The following is a 24,056-nucleotide window of genomic DNA, read 5'->3' as shown; positions in this document are numbered from 1 at the left end:
TTTTCCCAACTGTCTCCTTAAGAAAAGTCTTATTTATAGCATAATTTCCCTGTTTACCACTTAACAACTCAACCACTGGTAAACCACAAACAGCATATACACCAGTCAGCCACTGGTAAAGTGGTAATTTATGAGCTTGCAATGTTCTGTTATTACACTATGATGCACCTATGGTAGCAAATGTTGTATGTGGAGGTTACTTTCAAGTGCTGCCAAGTTACCTAACCAGTTACCTCTGCTACTATTGCTCCAAACCAAGCACCAAACTGGTAAAAACTCAGTGGCATAACAAAGAATCCACCCTATTGACTTCTGCCACACTCCCCTTATTCCAGTCCTTTCAGGCATCAGGGGAATGTGGAGGAACAGGTCCAATCCCTGTGATATCACCAAACATCCCACAGCACACATAGGATCCAAGGCAGCATCCCAATACGTGAAACTACAAGACAACTAAAGGTGTCCCAGAGCAGTTTGGTGGCACGAAAGGGAACTACAACCATGGCTTTAATGCCATAGCTTATCAGTATAAACACAGTAACAATGAATCTACGTCAAGAAGGGTGTGGGTGAGTATTGGTTCTACTAACTTTAGCAACTGTAAATAATGGAGTAGACTTTAAGTGCAGCAAATGAGGTCAGAAAGCTGTCACTTGGACATAACAAATTTGTACCTGAACCTGATCGCACACTGTCACTTGGCTCAGCATTAGGGAAGGCTCTAATAGGGTGGGGTGTCAGCTACAGAAGCTTCTCTGCAGATGCAGGGCAGAGCAGCTCATTTCACAGAGAGCACATTTCAATGGGAGTCAAATTAACCACGTAACCCCCGGAACCTCTCTGACTGCATGATTGACGTTGACCAGCGAAACAAAACCTGCCGCGTCACCGAGAAACAACAAGCCCAAAGAGTGGAAGTATGGTGTTGTCACACTGTCACTGTATGCTTTTTGAAGAGCACGAGAGCACAATCTCGATTAGTCTTTTGTCTGTCACATCGTATCATCGTCACAGCACAAAGCAAACGAGAGGTGGAAGAAGAAAGAAGGCACTAGAAAACTCTTCAGGAGTTATATTTGCACTGAGTGCAGCATAGTGGGAGCTCGGTAGACAAATACTCTCACATCTTAATTTTTCAATTAGCATGACTCTTGTTCTCTAAACATATGCAAACACAGCGGGGCGTCTATTAAAATGCAACTCTAGTGTTGAGCCTAATTAGACTAAATTGGTTGGCTTGTATTCGGAGAAATTTGAATGCAGCTCCTTATCCATGCTTTACCACATGTTTTGCCCCAACAACAAACAAAACAGAACTCGCTGCCTCATGCATATGTGCCCAGCTTCGAAGGAGGGACTGAGTTAGCCTGTCTTGCCATTCTGTTCTAATGTAGCTGGGGGTTTTTTTCTCTCACATTATTACTATAACATTATAAAATCTCTTTATTGTGTGTCCTGATTGCTTAATAATGCATTTGAATGGGGAATTATAGTTTTAATGTGATATTTCCTTTGATTATGTGATCCTCTGCACTTGCATTTTGCTTCATTATCACTTTGTAGAGGGAAATAACTCAAACTAATAAAATGTTGCTGACTTTGTCCCAGTGATGTTTTGATAGGAGCAGATCTCCAGTGGTTTTTTTTGCCAGCGTCACTGGAATATTGGAGAGCCTTACAGCACAGCAGGCAGCAGGCCAAATGGACGCTGTGCATTGCAAAAGGGATGATCTGTCTTGGGTGCGCTACGCTTTGCCGATGTAAACAGCTGCCTCCGCATCCTGGACAAGAAGACTATGTTGCAGCTGGCCGCGTGACGACCCAATCCCAAGAGCGGACCAGCGCACGAAGACGGTGAGTTGCGGTAACACTGTGTTAGACATTAAGCCACGTTAGCCTCAGTTGTGTGCAGCCACATATTTTTGGCTTGAGATAATCAGGTTTGTCATACTAAATGCATTTTTTATCTGTGATGCAATGGACCAGATGGCAGATGAAACAACGCTGAGAGCTGATGCAAAAGGCAAAGGGAGTGTAAACGGTGGTGAGGAGAGCTCCACATGGGTTAAAGGAGGTGAGTTGTAGATTAGGTTTGTAGAAAAACAGCTCAGTGTCACTTTGGAGTTGTCACGTCTCTTATAAATCTCTGTTGTGATGATCTGAGATAGCCAGTGCCATCCTTACTGTTCCATCACTTTGCTTGCCTTGTGCATTTATTTGACTTTAGTGACTGTGAACAGCCCTACAGTTTTCAAATCACCTACTGTTCTTTGTTAGTTGCTTGCTTACATGCATTCTTTATAGTCTGTAGACGATTTTTGTTGTATACTTCCAGTTTGCATTTAGATTTTAAACATGAAGTAAAATTATCTTCAGACCCACCGCTCGGAGCAACTGTGGTGTCTAATGAGTGAGCGTGGCTCAGTGAAACACTGGAACAAAACCTGAAAAATGCATAGTATGCCTCCAGGCCTTATTTCTCTATCAGTTAATGGTCATGGGCATAGACCAGCTGCACTTCTTACTTAATTCATTTGATAACCCGAGAGCATCGGGCTCATTCTCAGCTCAAACAAGTTTATTTTAACTTGTACTTCAAATAGCAATCCTTGCCTTCTTCACTTCTCATTCAATCACAGAGACATGACATGTAAAAACACAAACAATTCTAATGAGACATAAAAGAGTCTCGCACGCTGACAAAAGATGATAACACGAGACACCATGTTTAACTCTGTTATTTGATGGGAGCAGTTGTTTTTTAAACTAATAAAATCTTAAAAATGGACAATGCGGCCCTGAGCAATGTCCATTTTTATCTCTTCTTCGAGAATTTAGGGAAGACAAATACATTTTATTCGACTCTCAAAAATTAATAAATCATCAGGCATTAAATCTTAAGTAAAACACAGAAAGGAGTGGTAAATATTTCATTCGGAATAGGTGGTGAGAAAGTAAACAGTCTGCTGCCAGCAGAGTAATTCATTATTATCTGTATTAATTAACGTATTAATTAACAATAACAACCCCTTCATTCCAGAAATTCCACACTTTTCTGGGAACTACCAGCACAGGCTAGATATGTTTTTATCTTTTCATTGTGTCAGCTGTCAGAATGGGATATGGCCAGCAGCGTTTCTTTTTTCATTTCCAGTTATGTTTATCACTTATTTACTCTCTTGCTGAGAGTTCAATGCCAGAGTTGATCCACAAAGATGTGTGGTTACTTTCTATTATTGAAATGTACTGAAATCATTTACAAATCTCCTAATTACCAGATTTCTAAAAATACACAGTTTACACGACATCAGTCTTTACTTGTGCTTATCAGGATGCAGATTTTCTGTGACTGATGGTATATATATATTCTCATTACGACACCTATTTCCAAATTATAACTACAGCAGACTTAAGAGCATAATGAAATCAAAAACAGAAGCCTACATGCATATATACTAAGCATCTGACTGTCTTGGCTTAAGGTGGCTGCTCTTTTAGAATTTTCTGCTCCTTGTTTGATGTTTAAAATGCTGCAAAATACTGTGACATCTAGGGTGGGCGATATATAGAGTTTTTTTAAAAAAAAATATCGATATATTTTTATACGAGATATAAGATGTGACAATATCCTTTATATCGATATAGTCTATGTTACGTTATAATTATAGTTGTGGAGCCACAAGTTTGCCTCTCTTTCGTCTACTTTTGTCTTTACGCAACGTTACTCGACCTCGCCTCTCTCCTTAACTGAACAAAACTCCCCCTCCTCCCCCATCGCTTCACCTGCAGGCAGCGACAAGATGGACACGGCAAATCTCCATTAACGAGTTACTGCGCATCGCCCCGTGCGTGGGGCTGGACCGCATCAACGTGTTAACGAGCTAACCACGCTAACGAGCTAACCACGCTAACGCCAACAGCCAAAAATCCTTTCATTCTCTCAAAAGTTGACAGCGCGCCTTTTGTATGAATTCTGGTTGTGCTTGATGACCGCGAACCGATTTTATGTGGTACACAGCGCTCAGCAATCTGTCAAATAATTTTTAGTGCGACTTTGGTAAGCTACGGAGCCGCACCGCTTGATGGATTGTCGGAGCATTACGGCTACCGAGGAGCCTCGCGTAGTAATACGTACTGTGCTTCAACGTAATATTACCGTATTGTGTGTGTATAAGGACCATAAATGGCACCTGTTAAGAGACACGGTTACGAAGCGGATTTCAAACTCCAGGCTGTCAGTCACGCAGCTGTGAAATCTGTCTTTGTTATTATGCTCAGCGTCTTTTAGTTTACATTTTGACTGCACAATTGTGAGCTCTTTGTTATGCACAAAAACAACATAGTTTTCTTTTATTTATGGAGCATTATTATTTAATAAATGCTCATAATTTATTTTTGAGTAGTTTTTTTCATGTACATCTATGCTGTATGTTAATAAAAGTGCCTGTGTGACATCTGGGACACAGCTTTGACTAAGAACTCTCTTTTTGTTCTTACTTTATGGCTTTAAAAAAATATCGAGATATATATCTTATATCGCCATCCAGCTAAAAAATATCGAGATATGAATTTTGGGTCATATCGCCCAGCCCTAGTGACATCCCTAACACTAGACCATATAAACTATATCTCTTACCTTAACTTCTTGATCCCCTTGAAAAAGTAGTAAAACTTGCCACTTACTTCTGCAGCATTACATTTTTATGGCTCCAGCTCCACTTCTGTTCACTCTTGGCTATCCTGTGACCATAACTACGAAACCAGAAGGTCCAGTGGAACATCTCCCCATTTTTAAATTCTCATTCTAGTCTTACGTCTGTATGCTAATTTTTAGCTAACTCTGCACAGAAAAAGAAAATAGTGCGGAAATAGCCTGCTAGTTCTGAAGGCCAGTTCAAACTGATAGGCCAAAATCTCTACAAAAAGAAAAAATTAATGTGATAGTGAGAAGTTGTAGGTTTTACAAGGATTGTTTTGAAGTTTGTGTGTGTAGGGAAAGGATGGGGCAAATGAGCTAACCCTGCTAAAGCTAACCTATGCTAAAAGTTTCCTGTATCACCATTCACAATTAGTGTATGGACATTAGGCAGCACGGTGGTTAGTAAGAAGGTCCTGAGTTCAATTCCACCATCAGGCCGGGGTCTTTCTGTGTGCAGTTTGCATGTGCTCCCCGTGTTTGCGTGGGTTCCCTCCGGGTACTCCGGCTTCCTCCCACAGTCCAATGACATGGGGACAGGTTAATTGGAAACTCTAAATTGTCCATAGGTGTGAATGTGAGTGCAAATGGTTGTCTGTGTCTATGTGTTAGCCCTGCGACAGCTGGGATAGGCTCCAGCCCCCCCCCCCACAACCCTGAAAAGGATAAGCGGTTGAGAATGGATCGATGGATGGACATTAGAGTGATGCCCCTACTGTTCACCCTAAAGTACTATCAGCAGCTTTCCACAAGATTACCTGCAAACCAGTGGAACTAGTTACCTCTGCTCTCTGTACTCTTGCACATATACTTGATTTTTGGACATCTCCAGTCATACTTATTTCAAAGACTACAGTAGATGTTGTTTGTTGATTCTTTACTGTAGGATTCATTTGTTTAACATTTCATCTATTGGACAGAAAGAATCGAAAGTGAGGTTCAAGTCAGCAGCTGGAGACTTGATACCTCTACAGAAATGGAGCCTGGGGAGACAAGCAGAGACACCAAGGCTAAGCTGCCTAGAGAGCGTGACGGCTCCGCTGCCCCTCTTTTCTCTTTGAAAATGTACCTAAGGAGATCCTCCTCTGCAGAAACGTACAGCACAGACTCTCTTTCCTCCTCGCAGCAAAGCAACACAGGAGGTAAATGACACCAGTACTTCACTCTACTGTTTAAGTCTGTCTTCAGTGCCACTTCTTTTCTTGAGACGTCATTAAAATTGTTTTGAAATTAACTTTTTATCCAAACACAGCTTTTCTGCTGTTGAAATAAATGATTAATATGCAGGATAATTATGAAAATGACAAATTGCAAGCTTTATGTCTTACTATGCTGTGAGAATGCTTAAATATAGTTAATACAATCAATTATGAAAATGTCTGAATAATTTAGAAACTCAAACTGCAGCAAAAAAGAGAAAGATTAATGCAAAAAAAGGCCACAAGTATCACTACTTAAGATCCAGCTGCATAACTGATTACAACACAGACTGTTTATGTTCTGATGCAATTCTTTTAAACTAAAAAAATTAAATAAAACGGTAACGTTGTAACGATAACCACTGTCTTAAATATGGTTTAATATGCAAGGAAATAGAAGAATGTCTTTTTATTTATTGACAATGAGAAAAAATGTGGCTCTTGTCTTGTAGACGCAGACACACTCGAGTAAACATCTCACAAGTGATTACAAGCAATCGAGATGACCAACTGGTCGCCCAGAGGATGAACATTCAACACCTTCAACCTCTGGACGATCACTTTCAATCTCAGGGCAATTGCACATGTCACCTGGCGAGAGGCAACTTGTCTCCATTCAATCGCAGTCTGACTCGGATGATTGCAATCACTTTCAGTCAGGCCGACAAAGACCGCGCACATCAAGAGATCGTGTGCAAGCTTCAAATTACAGAGAAAAATAATGGTTTGCGTGTAATGTTTGATGAAGCACTCCAAAGAAATACGCAAATGCTTAAAGAGAAGGAACAACAGGAGGCAGTACACCAACAGATGCAGCGCAAACTCCAAGACCCAGAGAAAAAAATGGAAGCATTGCAAGAATTTATAAACACAGACAGATTGTCAACATGTTGCAAATAAGTGTGAATTAGCCAATGAGCACAGCTCATCTGCAACACATCTAAACTGTACTCAGGTTACATTCCTCTATAAAAGCCTGCTGAGTGCCTGTATCATTTTGTAATTAAACTGCCATCCTGCTGCAACTACATTGCTCTGTGTGGAGCAATTATGAACTTTAGCCTCAAATCTACGAGGTTATGGCTGGACTCTGAAAGTAGTGCCCATGAATTTCTGTTTAATTTTGTGATTTGTGGTCTTTGCTGAGTTAAAAATTACAAAGTTATCACAGTAAATCACCATATTATTGATTATAGATACCAGCTTGACCCCATTCAGTTGCATGCTGACAGCAACTGACCACAGTTACAAACCCGTAGCACTACATACAGAGATATAACTTGGATCCATTTCTACTTCCTACTATATTAAAAGGATATGCTGATGAAATACATGTAGTTAGCTCATATGCTGCATCTTATCCATTCACGAGAGTTGTTCTCATTTAGGTTGACACGAGGTTGTTTGTTGTAAAGCTGTATTGTATTGTATGGGTCCATATGCTTGACAGTGGCTGAAATATAGATGTAGACTAAATAAGCTAATGTAGACGATTCACAGACATAATGAAACTAGCAGCAACAACAGTGGGCACCCAAGATTAGTGTCACCAGTTCAGTATGAGATTAAAAGTACAATGTCTTTTTCTCTTCCCGAGTTTTGATGTTCAATATTGATTATGCAAAACAGTCTATATCAGCGATCCCCAACCCCCAGGCCATGGACTGGTACCGGTCCGTCAGTCGTTTGGTACCGGGCCGCGAGAGTTGAGGGTCGGGTGTGAAATTTATGGTTTTCAGGGTTTTTATCGTTATTTTTTTAATCGTTTTTATCATTAACACGGTTTCCCTGGGTCTTTGCTCGTGTGTTATGAATAAATCTTCTTTTTTTGCACCAGTACTAGTTTTATTTTGTTGTATTTATCCACAACACCTTAAAGGCCGGAACGTGAAAATATTGTCGAACATAAACCGGTCTGTGGCGCAACAAAGGTTGGGGACCGCTGGTCTATATTATATATTGCCAAAGCAGAGTTGCTCTTTCACCTCTTTGATATAAAATATCCCTTCATCATTTTATCTTTTTAGATTTGTGTCATTAGTGTAACAAGTCTAATTTTGAACTATAACCAGATCTTGCGAATTCTGAGTCCAAATTTCAAGAAATGACATTAAGAATCAGTTCACAGGAATGAGACAGACCCACAACCTGTCTTCTCCAACATGTACTTGAACTCAGATCAGATTGAAACCTCCACATATTTATATAAAGGCTTAGGAGAACAGTGGAGCCTTGCAGAGGGTATACCTTCTCTGAATTCTCTGTAGTGCAAGTCATAAGGTCGTTCCTGTGACACTCTTCAGTGAGTAACTGTCTGCTCATGGTCAGTGTCATTTGATGATCTCACACTTCATAGCACCCATGGGGGAACCATTTGGCAAAGCATGCTGGAAAGACACATAGCATTGTCTCACTGTAACCACAACGCACGTTGGAAGTGCTCCTGGCAAAGTATACAAGAGAGACTTCTGGTAATTGATTATGTCTCCAAACAGCTTTCCTGCTTGTCTCTCTGTGAGGGAGCGAGGCATGATTTCTTAAATTATGCATGTGTAAAGGAAGGAAAGGGGGCTTTTAAAATCTTATAAGATACAAGTGAAGCCCAGCTCTTATAGGAGCAGGGATGATTTATGTCCCGAGATATAATTTAAACGCTATCTATCACGCATTATTTCAAACAGGTCATTGTAAAAGTGTGAAGGGGTTGCAGCCCTTTATAAAGACAAAAAAATGTATATTGATTTAAAAGAAGAAAAAAACACACTACTGAGTACATTATTTTCCTGATCATGTGTGTCTCCCTCAGTTGACTGTGCAGGAATTGTCTTGAACTGTCTCTTCTGTCGGTTCTACGATATGATCCACATGCTACCTGACTCCTGCGAGGGACTCGCCAATCACTGCTGCCCCAGCTACAAACACGTCATTACCACAGCGGAGTCTGCATCCAGCAGTGATGATGACTCATACATAGATTTGGATTGTGGTGTGTTTGGGTCCTGTCATGATGCAAGTGACTGCCTGGAGCTGGCTATGGAGGTTTCGGAAATTTGTTATCACTAGTAGGAAACTCATAATATTCACCAATAAAAGCAGAAACTTACCATTAAACATGTGACGGTTCAGTGTGACGTGGAGGATTTCTAAGGGCTAAAACACAAATAAATACCAGTGTGATATTACAATGATAATAAACATATGCATTATTTATCTGTGTATGCTTGTGTTTATGTCTCCTAAATATATGACAAGACTTGTGTACAATGGAGACTGCCTGTTCCACTTCTTTAAATATTTAAGTATTAGATGAGGTCTAATATCCAGTCAGGTACATAAGTATTTGGGCAAAGATATAATTTTTGACATTTTACCTCTTTACACTACACCAGTGGATTTAAATAGAAAAAAGGCAGACTTTCACCTTTATTTCATTTTATTTAACAATAGTACTTCAATAACTCTTCAGCAATTACATCCTTTTTTCCTTCTTCGTGTCCTGTTTTCCAAGTCTGAGAAAAAAGGGACGGGAAACCATTCGAAACTGACAAGCTAGCTTTAGCATTTATTTTGAAGCTACAGCATGCACATAAAGCTCTAATTTCAAATTTGCACTTTTTTTCTGAGAATAAAAAGACTAGGAATGCTTTTACTCGTACAGATGAATAAAACTTCAATAGTCAGGTTAAAAGTAATCCATTTACTCTGGGGCAGAACTAAAGATAAATATTGTGGATTACTGATGGGTTATAAGACATGACACAAGATGTTTTACTGTCTTTAGGACTCATGAGGAAATAACAGATTCTAGGTTATGGCAAATAAGCCTGTGTATTAGTTGAGTAAATATTTTTCCTGTGCAAAATGTAGGTATGATGAAGCATTAAGTGTTCCTTCCAGTGGAACGAAGGGGCGGAGCCCAACTCCTGAAAAACAGTCCCACAACATAATCCCCCCTCAACCAAACTTTACACAATACAGTCACACATGTACCGTTCTCCTGGCAATCGCCAAACTCAGACTCATCCATCCGATCAGTGGCGGTTCTAGCCTGTTTGGCGCCCCGGGCGAACACTCCCCCCCCCCCCCCCCCCCCCCACACACACACACACACACATACATAAAAAACATATAAAGGATTTTACATTAACATAAAACTGTTGTCGAAATTCACCAGAGAAACACACATACACACACACACAAACATGAAGAGAGGGAGAGTATGCATTGTATGCAAACGGCTACCAAATAGCCATCATAATTCGTCATACAATGAGAGCAGAACATATCAGCAATTGACAATGACTAATTAATATTAAAATCTGTAACATAATGTGTTGTTTGGAGTTTAGTCTGTTACTGTTACTATTTTTACCATTTCTTCTTGGAGCAACTGTAATCCACATAATTTCCTTAGGGATTAATAAAGTATTCTGATTCTGATTTTGATTGTTTCAGGATGACCTGCCATTATCCAATGACACATCTGCTTACCTGTATCTTTTACTCGTTTCTCCTCCTCTTTTCTATTTTTTCTAAACTGAGCACCTGATGGCTTTGAACTTTTCTTGTCCATCTTCCATTGGTTTTAATTTTGGACTCCGGTATGAACACAAATCCACCAACTCGAGGATCACCACAACATAACCTAATAGACCTACACCTTAGTTCACAGATTCACTTTGTCTAGGGTTTATTTCTGGGATTTCGCACAACCCAGGATTCAAATCATGAATACATAATGGGCTTGGATTTACAACATTATGAACCCCTTTCCACGGGTTGTGTGTGAGACATTAAATCATAAAAATATAAAATATAAATTTTAAATTGTTATTGATCCCTTTACCCCTGGTCCTAAAGTGTATATTTATTTTCTTACTCTTCTTATATTTATTGTTTGTTTACTTGCACTGCTGTAACTGGAGCCTCGTCGTCTCTCTATATACTGTATATACTGCATATGGACTGTATGTAGCGGAGATGACAATAAAGTTTACTTTGACTTCAGCAGCAAGTAGGTGCACCGAGGGCTCTCGCGCTCACTTTTCGAGTATAGAATTTAGAAAAAACATCAGTGCAAATTATAAGTCTGTATCATAATGTCTGGTGTTTTCGTGTTTGTTGTATGTTCTTATTTTTGTTTTATTTTGCGAGTTGGTTATTAGACGCTGCTCCAGTCAGCCAGAGAATCCCCGCAGCCCCGCCCTCTCCTCCCTGTGCCGCAAGCAGCAGGCGCACCTCGCAAACGGAGGGCGCCCTTACTCTCAGCAAATGGGCGATAGAAAACCGATCGGTGCCTGTGCCATTCCCAATATGCGCTGGCTGATGTCGGGGCAGCATGAGTACGAGCAATTTTTTTTTTGCCGATGCCCGTGATGCCGCCCCCCACCACGATGCCGCCCCGGGCAACCGCCCGTGTCGCCCGTATCAAAAACCGCTACTGCATCCGATTGCCAGAACTCTAGAGAACACGTCTCCACTGCTCTAGAGTCCAGTGGCAGCATGCTTTACACTACTGATGCTCTGCATTGCGCTTGATGATGTGAGGCTTGGATGGAAACCCATTCTATGAAGCACTCTGTTCTTATGAGCTAATCTGAAGGTCACATGAAGTTTGCGACTGACTGCATAAAGTTGGCGACCTCTGTGCACCATGTGCCTCAGGATCCACTGACCCCGCTCTGTGATTTTATGTGGAATATCACCTAGTGGCAGAGTTGCTGTTGTTCCCAATCGCTTCCACTTTGTTATAGTACCACTAACAGTTGTGGAATATTTAGTAGTGAGGAAAATTCACATCTGGACTTGTTGCACATGTGGCAAGTGTTTCTACTGGAAGCAGATGCTTGATTTTATGCACCTGTGACAGTGGAAGTGACTGGAACACTTGAATATAATGATTGGCATGGTTCAACTATTTAGCTAAACCACATTATTATTATTAATATTATTATTTCTGAACTCCTCTTGTCAGTTGTTATAAAACCTTACATTATAGCAGTAAAAATCACCACCTACCATGTGAGTGAATGCCTTAACAGTATGAGTAATTTAGTGTTCTGCATTTCAGTTTTACAGTATATTCACTATGCAGCAAGACAGCAGCGGCATCACAAACAATTCAACGGCCTTGAGGCCAGCAAATTCCACTGCAGCTCTGTTGATACACACTCTGACACACCAACAAGCACTCCAACTTCAACACGATAGTCTTTCTGAAGTATGGGGAAAAAAAATCTTGAAGCCTGTCCCCTGTTGAGCGTGCCTATTTCAGTTCAAGTGCCACTGGAAACACAGGAGCTGTTAGATATGGCATTTGTAGAACACTTGTCCTTGTCACTCCCCTCAACCTCTGTTCTCAAAGACAGTTCTCTCAAGTGGTAGATTACTGTTTGGATCACTTCAGTCTGAAATATGTCCTTGTCACATTATGGGAAATGGACACAGGAGCAAAGCTGCTATGCCAGTGAGAACGGTATACAGGACAACATTGTTCTTAAGCATCATCTAAGCATCATCATCTATCCCGAAGAGGTCAGCGTGAGTGCACGGAGACAACACAGTGTTACTGGATTATGTTCAATTACTGCACCAAACATTTGTTTTCTCCCATTACATATAAAGACAGAGTAATCTCGCTCTGCTAACAAGAAGACCATTGTAGAGCACTCCTGTTTTGCTGCTGCACACCATGGTAATGGTACTATATTGGTACAGTGCTGAGACTGACTCTTTGAAAGAGCTTTCATTGTCATGTTTGCAGTTGTTGTACCCTGATCACTGTACAGAACGTATCCCAGAAGTCAACTTCAGACAGTGTTTATGAGTCTAAACATCATAGCTGAAGGACAGAGTCATGTACCAGGTAATGTCTTAGTCAGCTAACCATACAGTATTAATGCTGCTTGGTTACGGCTTCAGGGCAAATTTTCTTTGTATCAATTTCACTTGAATATTTTTTGATTTTTTTGTACATCTTACGTTAATGAAAACATGTTTGAACTTAATAAAGTTGTTGATGTAAATGGTCAAAATAACCATGAACTGTAAACTGTAAAGTTAATTGTACAGTTGCAGCCCATTCTCACTCCCGAGGCGTAATATGCTGATGGTTTGTCAAGTCCCGAGACGTTCCTGAGAACGCGAAAGGTCACCTTTCGCGTTCTTATGCTACATGCCAGGTTATGGATGAAATCCAGTAGAATAACGCTCCCGTGTTAATACACGTTCGAGCCATGTATTCCAGCCCTAACCGGAACCTTATCTGTAACCTTAACCAGCACTTTAATGACGTTAGTAGTGTTTTCCAAAGCAATTTAAGTAAAACAAATCTACATGTGTAGATTCATTCCAAACGGTTTTCATGTTTACTCTTTTTTCCGATGTCGTAATATAGGGACGTGTTGGGTGCCTGGAAGCGTAATATACCAACGATTTGTCACCTAGCGTAAAATGTTACGCTTCGGGAGTGCGAACGTGTTGACAGTTGCTTGAGATGCTGTAGGTAACCAACCAAATACATGTGGTACTTTCTGACCTTGAAGAACTTTCTAGTTACGAGCATTAAAAACAGCAACACTGTTTGAGGATCTTGGTTAAAAGCTCTATTCTTCCTTACTCATCATCTTCTAAATTTTTAAGTTATTATACGCCTCAAAATTTGAATTTACTTTAGTCTTGTATTTGCTTTTTCTTTCTTTCGAAACTCATAAACTTAACTTTGAGATGAACACTTACATAGTTAACTTTAGCTTAGTTTGGATTAATAATCACACAAGAATCACCTGATTAGCTCTACTTAAACATTACAAACAGCAGTTTAGCAACGATGACTGAATGATACGGGTGTGAACAGTGTTTACGTCACTCATCACATCGCTGTTAACTCACACGATGCTGGGCATTACGAGCACTATTTTGAGTATTTTCTGGCAACCTGACAGAGCGGATTTCAAAGAGCCTTCTCTGTAACTGCATCTGCAAAAGAAAAAAAAGAAAAAAATAACCTCAATGTGACATTTGGTAAAGCCTGAATACCAAAAGCATGAGCTAAACAGATAAGGTCACACAAAACCCACAGAGGACACATAACATGGTGACAAAATTCAATAAACTCCTGTCTGAAGAGAACTTACACGTTCACTCACATTAAAAGCAATGCAGACAAGGACACAAAGACTTGAATCCTCTGATCCTTGAACATTAGCGTACTCCAGCACTGATTTCTCCATTCTACAATCTGTGTTACTAATGCTTACCACACTACTACTACTACCATGGAAATTATACCGGTTGATTTCATTTCAGATAAAAGTTCAAGTTTTCATGACTCACAGCTTAATAAGAGACAGCAGCACAGGGAGATTACTTTTAAAGCCAAATTATAAAATGTTGCAGTGCATTTATCAGCAACTCTTCTGCATGAATTAAAGCTGTACCCATAACATTGCTAACGATGTGTTAGGTACAGTATTGGTCAATAAGATTAAAGTAGCATAGGAACACTACTCTTCATAGAAGCCAAGACTTGATTGACTGGTAATATTAAAACCAGGTCAGAGCAACTACACAGATAATAACACAAATCCTCCAGATTTCTTTTTTTTAATATAATACTTTAATTGTTTTGCTGAAAGTTGTTCTTTAGTCGCAGAGTACAAACAAGGATTAGTGTGCATTCATCCGCAAATCATCTGCACCTCCGAGAGGCTGTTTTATGTTTGCAAAACCAGACTGAAACACTTTGAAAATGTTCCAGAATTTTTTTTTATTTCATTTTTTATTTTTTGGAATTGAATGCTAAGACATGAAGAAAAGGAGCTTTTTTTTAAAAAAAAAAAAAGAAGAAGAGGGAATTAAATGTTGCTCCTTTATTTACATGATACTGCTTGCATTTATATTCCTGTGGAACAAATCTAAAAAAAAATAATTTACTTTTCATCACCCGTTTCAAGCGCTCTCCTTGTAAGGTTTTGTTTAAAGCTCAAATGTGTTGTATTTTTAGATAGAATAAGTCCTCTGATGAGAATTAGGTTCTAAACCATGTGACTATGTTTGACCTCCTAAAAGCTGCGCAGGGCCACAGACGGCACCGCGCAGACAAATAAAAGTAGATACTGCACATGCTGTGCAAAATTGCATGTTGCGGGTTACATCTACAGGGAGCACTGCTTGTGACCAATTTTCTCATTACCTGGTGCAGCACAATTACAGAGCTGAGTGCTCTAGCTCATACTGCTCCATAAAACCTATTGGAGGTCCTTTGTGGCTTTTCTAACATAAAGCGCGTCTGCATAAACAGATGCCAGCTTTAAAGCGAAAACATCTGCACATCTTAAACTCACTGGATCTCTTTCAAATTACCTGATGGCTCTGGGAGTTGTGTGGGCTTTAGGAACTCTAATGTTTTTTAATAACATCCAAATGGCCTGTCCTTTACTGGCCAGGTTCAAATGCCGTCCCATCCCGGCCGAGCGGATGTGGACAAGGTCAGGTGGTTTTCACTGCTGCGCAACACATGCGTGCACCTTAATGGTCACTCAGAGGATACTGTTAACCCATTAGCTTGCATAGTGCTCCTCTAGTTCCTGGCTTAAATAAAAACAGCTGGGAAGAGGGTCAAAAAGAAACAGAAACGCTGAAATGATTAAATGTGAAATGGGTTGTTGCTAACAAAACACTTCAAACGCCGCGTGCCGCTCTGCTGTTGTGTTTAGTGACACAAGACTCGCATTAGCAAAGTGATCTAATCCCGTGCTGCTTCGCCATGTTTACATGCATCTCTGCTCACTAATCGGATATGAGGTTTCTTCGCAGAGTTCGGGCCCTGATCGCTTCATTAGTGTGAAGCTGCTCTTCCTCCTGAGCACACAGCACTAATACCATCTCCCTTCAGACACAGCGCTGCAGCCCAGAGTGGCCTCCTGAGGAAGCAGCACCATTAAATATTAATGCCATGTGTTTAGAGGGTTTTTATTTCAAACAGCAGGTTTGTCAGCATCTTATGTGGCGTTCTTCAAGATTAAGTCCATGTGGAAAATGGGGGTCCCGACGCTTTCTGCAGCATTGTGCCTTCAGAATAATTTAGATCTGTTTTTCTAATGGTCTTTCTGTGTTAATATCGCCAACATTTTCCATGATTTTCTTAAGCAAATGGAGCATTTTTAAGTGGGCGAGAGTACTGCCTTCTGTACCTTACAGTGTGCTGTGTAGCTGTCATGAGGTGAAGAATGTTTGGGTTCATTTAAGTTGACATCACTGCAGAAATGTGTTTTTTATAAGCCTCTTTTTCAGTTCCACCCATGATGCAGAAAAATACCATAATGCCCAAGAAAATAACTTTTGAGCGTCTATGAATTACGACGCTGGAAGACAATCTCGAAACATAATCAAGTTCATACATTTCCTTTCTTTGTTGGACTGCTCTGATAAAATAGTGCGAGCTCGTCTAAACGTAATAAAAATCAATCAAAGAATTTGTCATCTGTCCTCATTTGTTCTATTGTCCTAGTTTACATGCCAATTTCACAATTACCCCCTCAAATGAACCTGACCTCGCTTGCATATAGGGAAGTGGCGTATGTGAGCATCCTCCTCAATTAGGTCAGGGGCGTTAATAGTACAGCAGAAAACGAACACTCCCCACAACATCCTCCAGGAATTGCGCCTGACACTACTGACTGCCTTGAATCTATATTTGGGCCAAGCGTGTGGATGTGTGTCACCCAAGACTACCCGCCTAATCTCCGCCACAGAAAGTAAAGTGAGTTGTGGGCCCATGGGCGGAGATCGTCAAGACACAAAGGGATCTCCCAGCAGGCACAGCAAAAACCAGGCCCTGGGCAGGCTTTTATGATACCTTTCAATCAGTGGATGATTCCCAGCTGAAATGACAGGTGATTTGACTCAGCCTGCAATTAATGACCTCATTTTAACAATTAAGAGCAGGGGAGGAAGAGGAAAGCCCCGGAAAAAGACAGCGAGCTGAGCCGGGGGGCGAGTTTTGATGCCTTGATAGTGCAAGACGGTAACGTCTCCGCGTGTCAAACCTGACTGGAGCTTGTTGTCGCGACTCAGGTGACCTCCTCCTCTTTTAAGCAGGTGGCGTCCTGCAGGGAGAGCACACAGTGATGAGGAGCAGGCATGGGGGAGCGGGGAGGGGGAGGCTGTGGCAAGGATAGGGCGAAGAGGTGACTGGAGGGTGGCAAGGGAATGATGGAGTGCATCAAGCTGTGTGCCCACTCCCCCAACCCTCGCCTCCACCTTCTCTTACCCCCACCCCCCACAGCATTGAGGAAATTAAAGAGCTGTGTAGCAGGAGGAGAAGAGGAGAGGAGGGTGGTGATTTAGAGCGTGGCACAGGGGGATGGGGACCCGGCGCATTGGAGTTAATTACTGAATAATGAGGAACAATTTATTGTGTTCTTGTTAGAGACATCAAAATGCTGCTGGATACTGCCTATAGAGAGGAGCATGCCTCTCTCACTCCTTGTGCATCGGTTAAAATGTGGCGTTTAACTCAAAGTCATTAAAAAGCCCCCACCTTGCTTTGCCTTGCCTTATAAAGTGGCGGTGTTGCAGGTCTCCTGGGCAGATGAGGGGTCTTAACACATTGCCCTAAAATACTTCCACTTTCCTCCAGGCCTTCTGAGTGTACACTAAAACCTAATGACATTACCTGAGATGGGCTTCTTCTTGTTTTCATGGCATGCTAGCGCTTTCTGCTCACATGCAAATAGGATTTAACAGTCCAAATGACCACAAATCGTCATGGTTTTTAGACACAGCTACAGGTAAGTTAGCTTCCTGACAAGGGTCGCTATCAGCTTCTAAGCTAGCTAATTAAGACACTGCCATAAAATCTCCATAAGTAAAAAGAAAAACGGTCTCCTGTTGATCTTCTAAATGTTTGAAAAGGACTCATTAACACGACCACCTTTTGCATTTCTAACATTACTAGAGAACGACTGCTAGAAGAAGGAATACCATCCCTGATGTCACACTCTCTCAGCTAGCATGGGCTGAGGTTAGCGTAAATTTTGACATATTAGATCTTCCCTTCCTTTATTAAACCTGTAACTCTGCAATCTAATTTGTTTTATAAATTATATGCCACTTCTAATCCTAGAATACAGTGTTTGCTTATTGTTTTAGTAGTTAACTGGACTTGCCAACAATTGCAGCTTGCGTTAGTGTTGTTTCCTTACATCTGTTTTTTTGCCAACTTAACTTCAAGGCTGTCATCCACACTAAGTCTCATTCAGATCTCCACTGATATTTGTAATGTATAATTTGAAATTGTAGATCAGGAATAATGGTGTATCTGAATCACATGGTAGCTCACAGGCTAGCTAAATGCTATATCATACCCTGCTTTATAGTCTAAACTAAAAATGACCATAAATCCCTCCCACCCAAAAAACCCCATCATGTACTAAATAAGACTTTCAAAAATACTGTTTAAGACCATGAACTCTTTACAAAAGCATTTACTGAAGAAATAAAACAATTGAGAAGTAAGTCAATTTTGTCATAACCTTCCATACAAGTCAAAGCAGTCGCCCCCTGCTGGCCCTTAAGGCCAATTCTATTAATGAAACATGGAGTTGTAGCTAGCTCAGTCATGTCTAAACTAGCAGTGGGGAAAAGAGGCATGAGCAGTATAATTATGTGCATTCCTGCATGCCTTGGATGGCCCCAAGTTGGGAAGTTGTTCTGACTTGGTGGTCATGTGCTTTTGAAAAGAAATATGTAAAAAAGCCATGAGCATAACAAAGATGTATTTTATGCTTAAACAATATGTCTACTGCAGTTTTCAGTACATAATAAATCATTACAGATTTACCTCTCTACCTTTGTATCACAGTTAGCTACTGCTACTACTTTTCTAACTAGTCTAGGTCACTGTGGTAGCTCTACAAGACAAAGGTTAGGACCTAACACCATATTAAAATTCAATTTTATCAAGCAATTAAAAGAAAATGCCACATATTTGTACTGTTAATTAAAAACGGCCAGCTATCAGCCAAACTGTTACTACACCTGCCAAATTTCTACTCATACGATGTCAACAAGTCAGCATGTCATACAAAATTTTTGCAGACTTTCTGAGTTTTTATTCGAATTTTTACATGAATATTTTCATTCAGGAAACCATTTGTACCCTCAATTCAATGACGCAGGAATGCACAGTATCTATATATATTGATGTGGTTGTAATTTAATGTAGGTTGTAATTTTATTTGTGTTCACAATGCATATTATTAACCAATATACTATATTATTATTAAACTATATACTGGCAAAAATGGCATCCATTGGAGGTCCAGGGAGAAAACCACTGCTGACCAAAAACAACAGAGGCTCGTCTCACATCTGCCAAAAAACATCTTGATAATCCCTAAGAATATTCTGTGGACTGATCAGACAAAAACTTGAACCTTTTGGAAGGCTTGAATCCTGTTAAAACTAACATTTAAAAAAAACAACAACAGTTAAACGGTCTATGGTTGCTTTGGTGCTTCAGGACCTGGACAACTTGCCTTGACTGAGAGAACCATGAATTCTGCTCTCTACCAGAAAATTGTAAAAGAGATTTTGTGGTCTTGGGTTTGTGCCCTGAAGCTCGAGCACACTTGGATTACGCAGGAGAACAAGGATATGAACCACACCAGCAAGTCCAACTTTGAATGCCTTGAGCGAGTTATGGCTATTCACATTCAAAAACCAACCAACGTTGCTCAATTAAAACGATTTTGCAAAGAAGGGATGTGAAAGACTGCTTGTCAATTATCGCAAACCTTTAATTGCAGTTCTTGCTTCCAAAGGTGGCACAACCAGTAATTAGGTATAGGGAGGAAAATACTAGCACAGTAGCCTACACAAAGAACATGATAAATGTTAACGCAAAAGGTAGCAGCTAGTCTGAATATAAAAGACTTAAAAACAGCCATTCCAATAGCTCGTTCATACTAGCTTTATGTGTTGACGAAGTTACTTCCTTTTTTGGAGCAGTGTTTGGCAAACCACCAGTTTTTCCCTTTGTCGTAGTCCTAGTGTTAAAACTCATCTATGTGCAAAGTCACTCATATTATACAGGCTTACAGATTACTCATGCAAGAGACTTGTAAATAGCTTTCATGTTGCAGAAGTTTCATGCCAATATTCTTTCATTATCGCTGTAAACACGACACTTCACACCTCGATGATGCTTACTGCGTTCCTCGTAAAAACTGGCTGCGTATAACTTAATTTATCAGGTAAGAAAGTGAAAAAAGGAATGTTGAATGCAACTTGACTTTATTCTCCACCAGAGAAAGACCAAGGCTCTCCTTTCTTAACAGCAACGTGTCAGACCTGCTATCGGTCCTTAGCAGAGTGTGAAGTATCCCAACTCTTTGATGTGTTAAATATGAAATCTGACCATAGAACAAAGCAGCTGTCAGCAACCAGCACGTGTCAAGAGCAATCCACGCCAATTATTATTGAATTTCTGTCATGCATGCGTCTGCCGTGCAGACACTGAGGTGTGTTACTGTATCGCAGTGCTAACAAAGACTTCAGACAGTCTTCAAAAATAAACATCACAGGCTTCAGTTGTCTATATCAAAAGGTTGCTGATGATCGTCTGCAAATACAAGCCAAGGCTCACCTTTTGTCCAGGCTTCATCGAGAAAGGGTTAAATAATTTGCTGCAAAACAGTCAGAAGCGTTGCACACACTGTACTGTGACCTCGAGAATATGGCTTTAACTTTGTCAAAGGGTCCCATATTAACAGCAACACAATCACTGGATCACAAATCACACAATGTAAGTTATGAGAGCTACATGCTGTGTCTCTGGTGACATTGAGGGAGAACGTGAGAAGGTGCTTGCTGAGTGTGTAGCCATGCTGTGTTGCCCAAATAGATACGTTCCATCTGAGAGTGATGCAGCCTTCGGAATGATCCCGCTAGACAGATGAGTGCTACTTGAATGTTAATGAGGGCTCCTTTAGACACGCATAAATTAAATGATTAGATGTCTGCAATCATGCAAGGTCCTTAGGTGTCCCCTATTTATGGCATTTGAAATGTAGCTGCCTTTATTTACGACATGTCTCCCCTGCACAGGCTTCGCCACCTGAGCAGCCCAACGCTTTCAAAAGACGGGTTTTTTTTAATGACCTGTAAATGAATCACTCTGGCAGAATCGTAAGAGAAGCGGAGCCCTGCCTCTTTTTCAAAACAAAAAAGGGAAAGTGTGCTGTCCTCTGAAAGAAAAAAAAAAGAAAAAGCTCGCAGATGTTTTGAATAAAAGCCGCGCTCCAGACAGGGAAAGATGCAGTAAAACATTTGTTTCCTATACGCCGCTAACAGAAAGATACACTGTCAAGCCTCAGAGAGGGGCCTCAGAGGACCGGCACAGTCTCTGAACGCGGTCGCCTAACAATGAATCTTCCTCCTCTCCAGTTCACACGCTCTTCATTGTCGTTTTCTAGATGCAACAACAGCTATTTTCATCTTCATGATTGCATTAATTACAGCATAACTCACGTCTCTTGGCTCCAGTACTGTTTTCCCTGTAGAAAACAGCGTGTCAATGCTTCAACAAAGGAAGGGAACAGTACATATACTCAGCTGGCACTTCATTAATCAACATAAGAAATCAGCATGGCTTGTCACTTATCTAGCTGAGTGTGCTACTGAAGTTGTATTATATTCTCTTTAAATGATTCATTCGAGTTGGGAAGATTTTAATGAGATTTAGACTGCATTCATATTACCGTAATACAGCCACATACAGTACATGCAAACACCTCAATATGTAGACATAAAGCCTTGCGACGGACAGGCGGTGAGCGGCTGCTTCACTGTTGAATCATCTTAAAGACTTCTCACTGTCCCAGGAAGACTCTGGGGTGCACAAGCAGCAATAATAGGAAGCACCTAAGTTACAGCCATCTGCTCTCAAGCCAAAGCCGAGGTTTTTTTGTGTGTGTGTTTTTGTGGCAGCAGAGAGAAGGGGCTAGAGAAATTTCTTTTAAGATTCTTGCTTTTTTTCCCCTCTATTTATTAGGATAATGAATTTCCGACTGCAGTGCCAGTTCCACTGAGCCTGCTTCTCGGCCTAATTCTCTGTAACATTTCCTCATTGCCGCTGGGGAACATTATATGAAGGCAGGGCTTACAATACCATCAATATGCCCAAGACGACAATCGGACGTCTCATAGATATTAATGGAAGTGCAAATTAAATCAAAGTTGGAGTGCAGCTATCGGGGCTATGATCAATGCCTTTTGCACAGTCAGATTTAATATGGGGTTTGTAATTTGAGTATCCAAACAAAATGTGCATCTTAATGGGAAAGATGAAAGTAATCCCACATGGGGAGGAAATAATACATTAGCTGCATTGTAATTAGAGAACTCAGAGTGCAATGTTTCCCCAGTATTAATGTTGAATAAAAGCCTGATATATTTACGATGTGGAGACAGGATGTGGACGTTTTGAATTGTTTTTAGACACCTCGAGTCGTCTTAGGAAGCATCTTTTAAAAAAAATAAGACTATAACGATGTTGGGTAAATACATGCGTAGGAAACAAATACAAATGATGAAATAAACTGTCAAATGTTAGAGCAAAAAAAGCAGACTTGTTTTTGTTAAAGCAGTGGGAGCACATCTGTGTTACCACAGTCATAATGAAAGAAAAACACCTCAGGTATGTTTTGATTTAATTATGAAATACTTGATCTGAATATGAAAAATCCCATGTTTTTTAAGCCAAGCCGCTACAACCGAACACAACACAAGTATGTGAAACATGATTTTGGTAAAAGGTTCTTAATAAATAGTGATTGAGCAAGTCTCCCCGCAAGCATTCAAATGAAATACGATATAATAATGCCTCACTTTTATTTATTGGCAATCCTTCTGAGTACACACACAGCAGCCAGTTAAAGTGACCCCATGTGAAGTCGGCAGGTAGCATGCAGAGAGCAAACAGCAAAACAGCTTTTCAATGAATAACACATGAGCCAACAAACGTTGCTAGACAATGATCCAGTGCGTTCAGCGAGTCAAGTGCAACACACACAATCACGAGAGAACACAAAGAGCTAATCAAACTTGATGCAACCCTTCGTGATCAAAATGAAACAGCAGCTACTAGTAGGCGCCCATGCTTTTGTAAAAGAAAGTTAACTTAATTAAAAAGATATGAGCTTTGTAATAATCTGTTTTTTTTTTCTTCGTCGTAATTTTTGTTTTGAATAGAAACACGCTGACAGTTTGAGGAAAGTGCTTTCGCTTCTTGGCTGACACTTATACGAGAAGGTCAAAAGCACTCCCATGTGTGTATGCTAAATAGCATCCTAGCGCTAGTAAGCCACAGACTATATAAAAGATAAGACATAGTTTTCAGGTCTAAAAAGTGAAGCCAATGTGGAATTGCCTTAAACCTGCATTCTTTCTCTCCTGGCGAACACAATGTGTCTTCTGTGGTTGCAAATAAAAGTCCAGTTGAATCAAACTCTAACCTGGCTCACGTGCTTTATGGTCTTAGCAAAAACCTAACATCGAAAATCTCAATAAATGCTTTGTTGATAAGATTATGGTCTCATTTACTAGCTTCAAGTGAACTGAATACAATACGGTGTTTATTTCGTAAATTATGATTCTTATTATGTGAAAATAGAACAGTAAAGCAAGGTATGGTTTTAGGTCAGTGTACTGGGCTTAAGTCACTCCAGTCAGGCAGCTCACATGCTTAGGTGTCTTTTTTCTTCTTTTTTTTGTCTGATTTCTATTTTCTAAATGCTAAGATGGCAGTGGCAATCACCTTGAAAAACAAAATTTCTACAGAAAAAACAGGAACTTCACAACAAGATCACTGTGGCTTCAACTTTTTACGAGCAGTTTATGCTAGCAGACAGTTAGCGTTGCGCTTCACAAAGATAGCTTTAGCTTTGTCTGCTGAATATTTGCTGAATATTTATAATATGGACCCACTCTTCAGTGTAATGGTACCAATGGTTCACCTTTTACAAACAGTTTATGCTAGCAGACAATTAGCTTTGCACTTCACAAAGATAGCTTTATCTTTGTCTGGACCTAACAAAACGCCCAACAGTATCTCACACGCTACTGATTTTATCAGTGTTATATCTTGTTTGCTAAAT

At 40.3% G+C, this 24,056-nt stretch overlaps 1 long non-coding RNA gene across 1 annotated transcript; it reads left to right on the top strand.

The window, feature by feature from the left end:
• Window positions 1–1,745: 1,745 nt before the first annotated feature.
• Window positions 1,746–5,698, top strand: LOC134627249 (uncharacterized). The gene is made up of 3 exons (XR_010093879.1): window positions 1,746–1,854; window positions 1,987–2,074; window positions 5,617–5,698. It is a non-coding gene; the product is annotated as an uncharacterized LOC134627249 (long non-coding RNA).
• The last annotated feature ends 18,358 nt before the right edge of the window (window positions 5,699–24,056 follow it).

This window comes from Pelmatolapia mariae, linkage group LG5 (genome assembly GCF_036321145.2).
Source record: "Pelmatolapia mariae isolate MD_Pm_ZW linkage group LG5, Pm_UMD_F_2, whole genome shotgun sequence".
In the NCBI taxonomy this organism is placed as follows: domain Eukaryota; kingdom Metazoa; phylum Chordata; class Actinopteri; order Cichliformes; family Cichlidae; genus Pelmatolapia; species Pelmatolapia mariae.
Note: the sequence above shows the minus strand (reverse complement) of the source record. Positions and strands in the feature narration are given on the sequence as shown.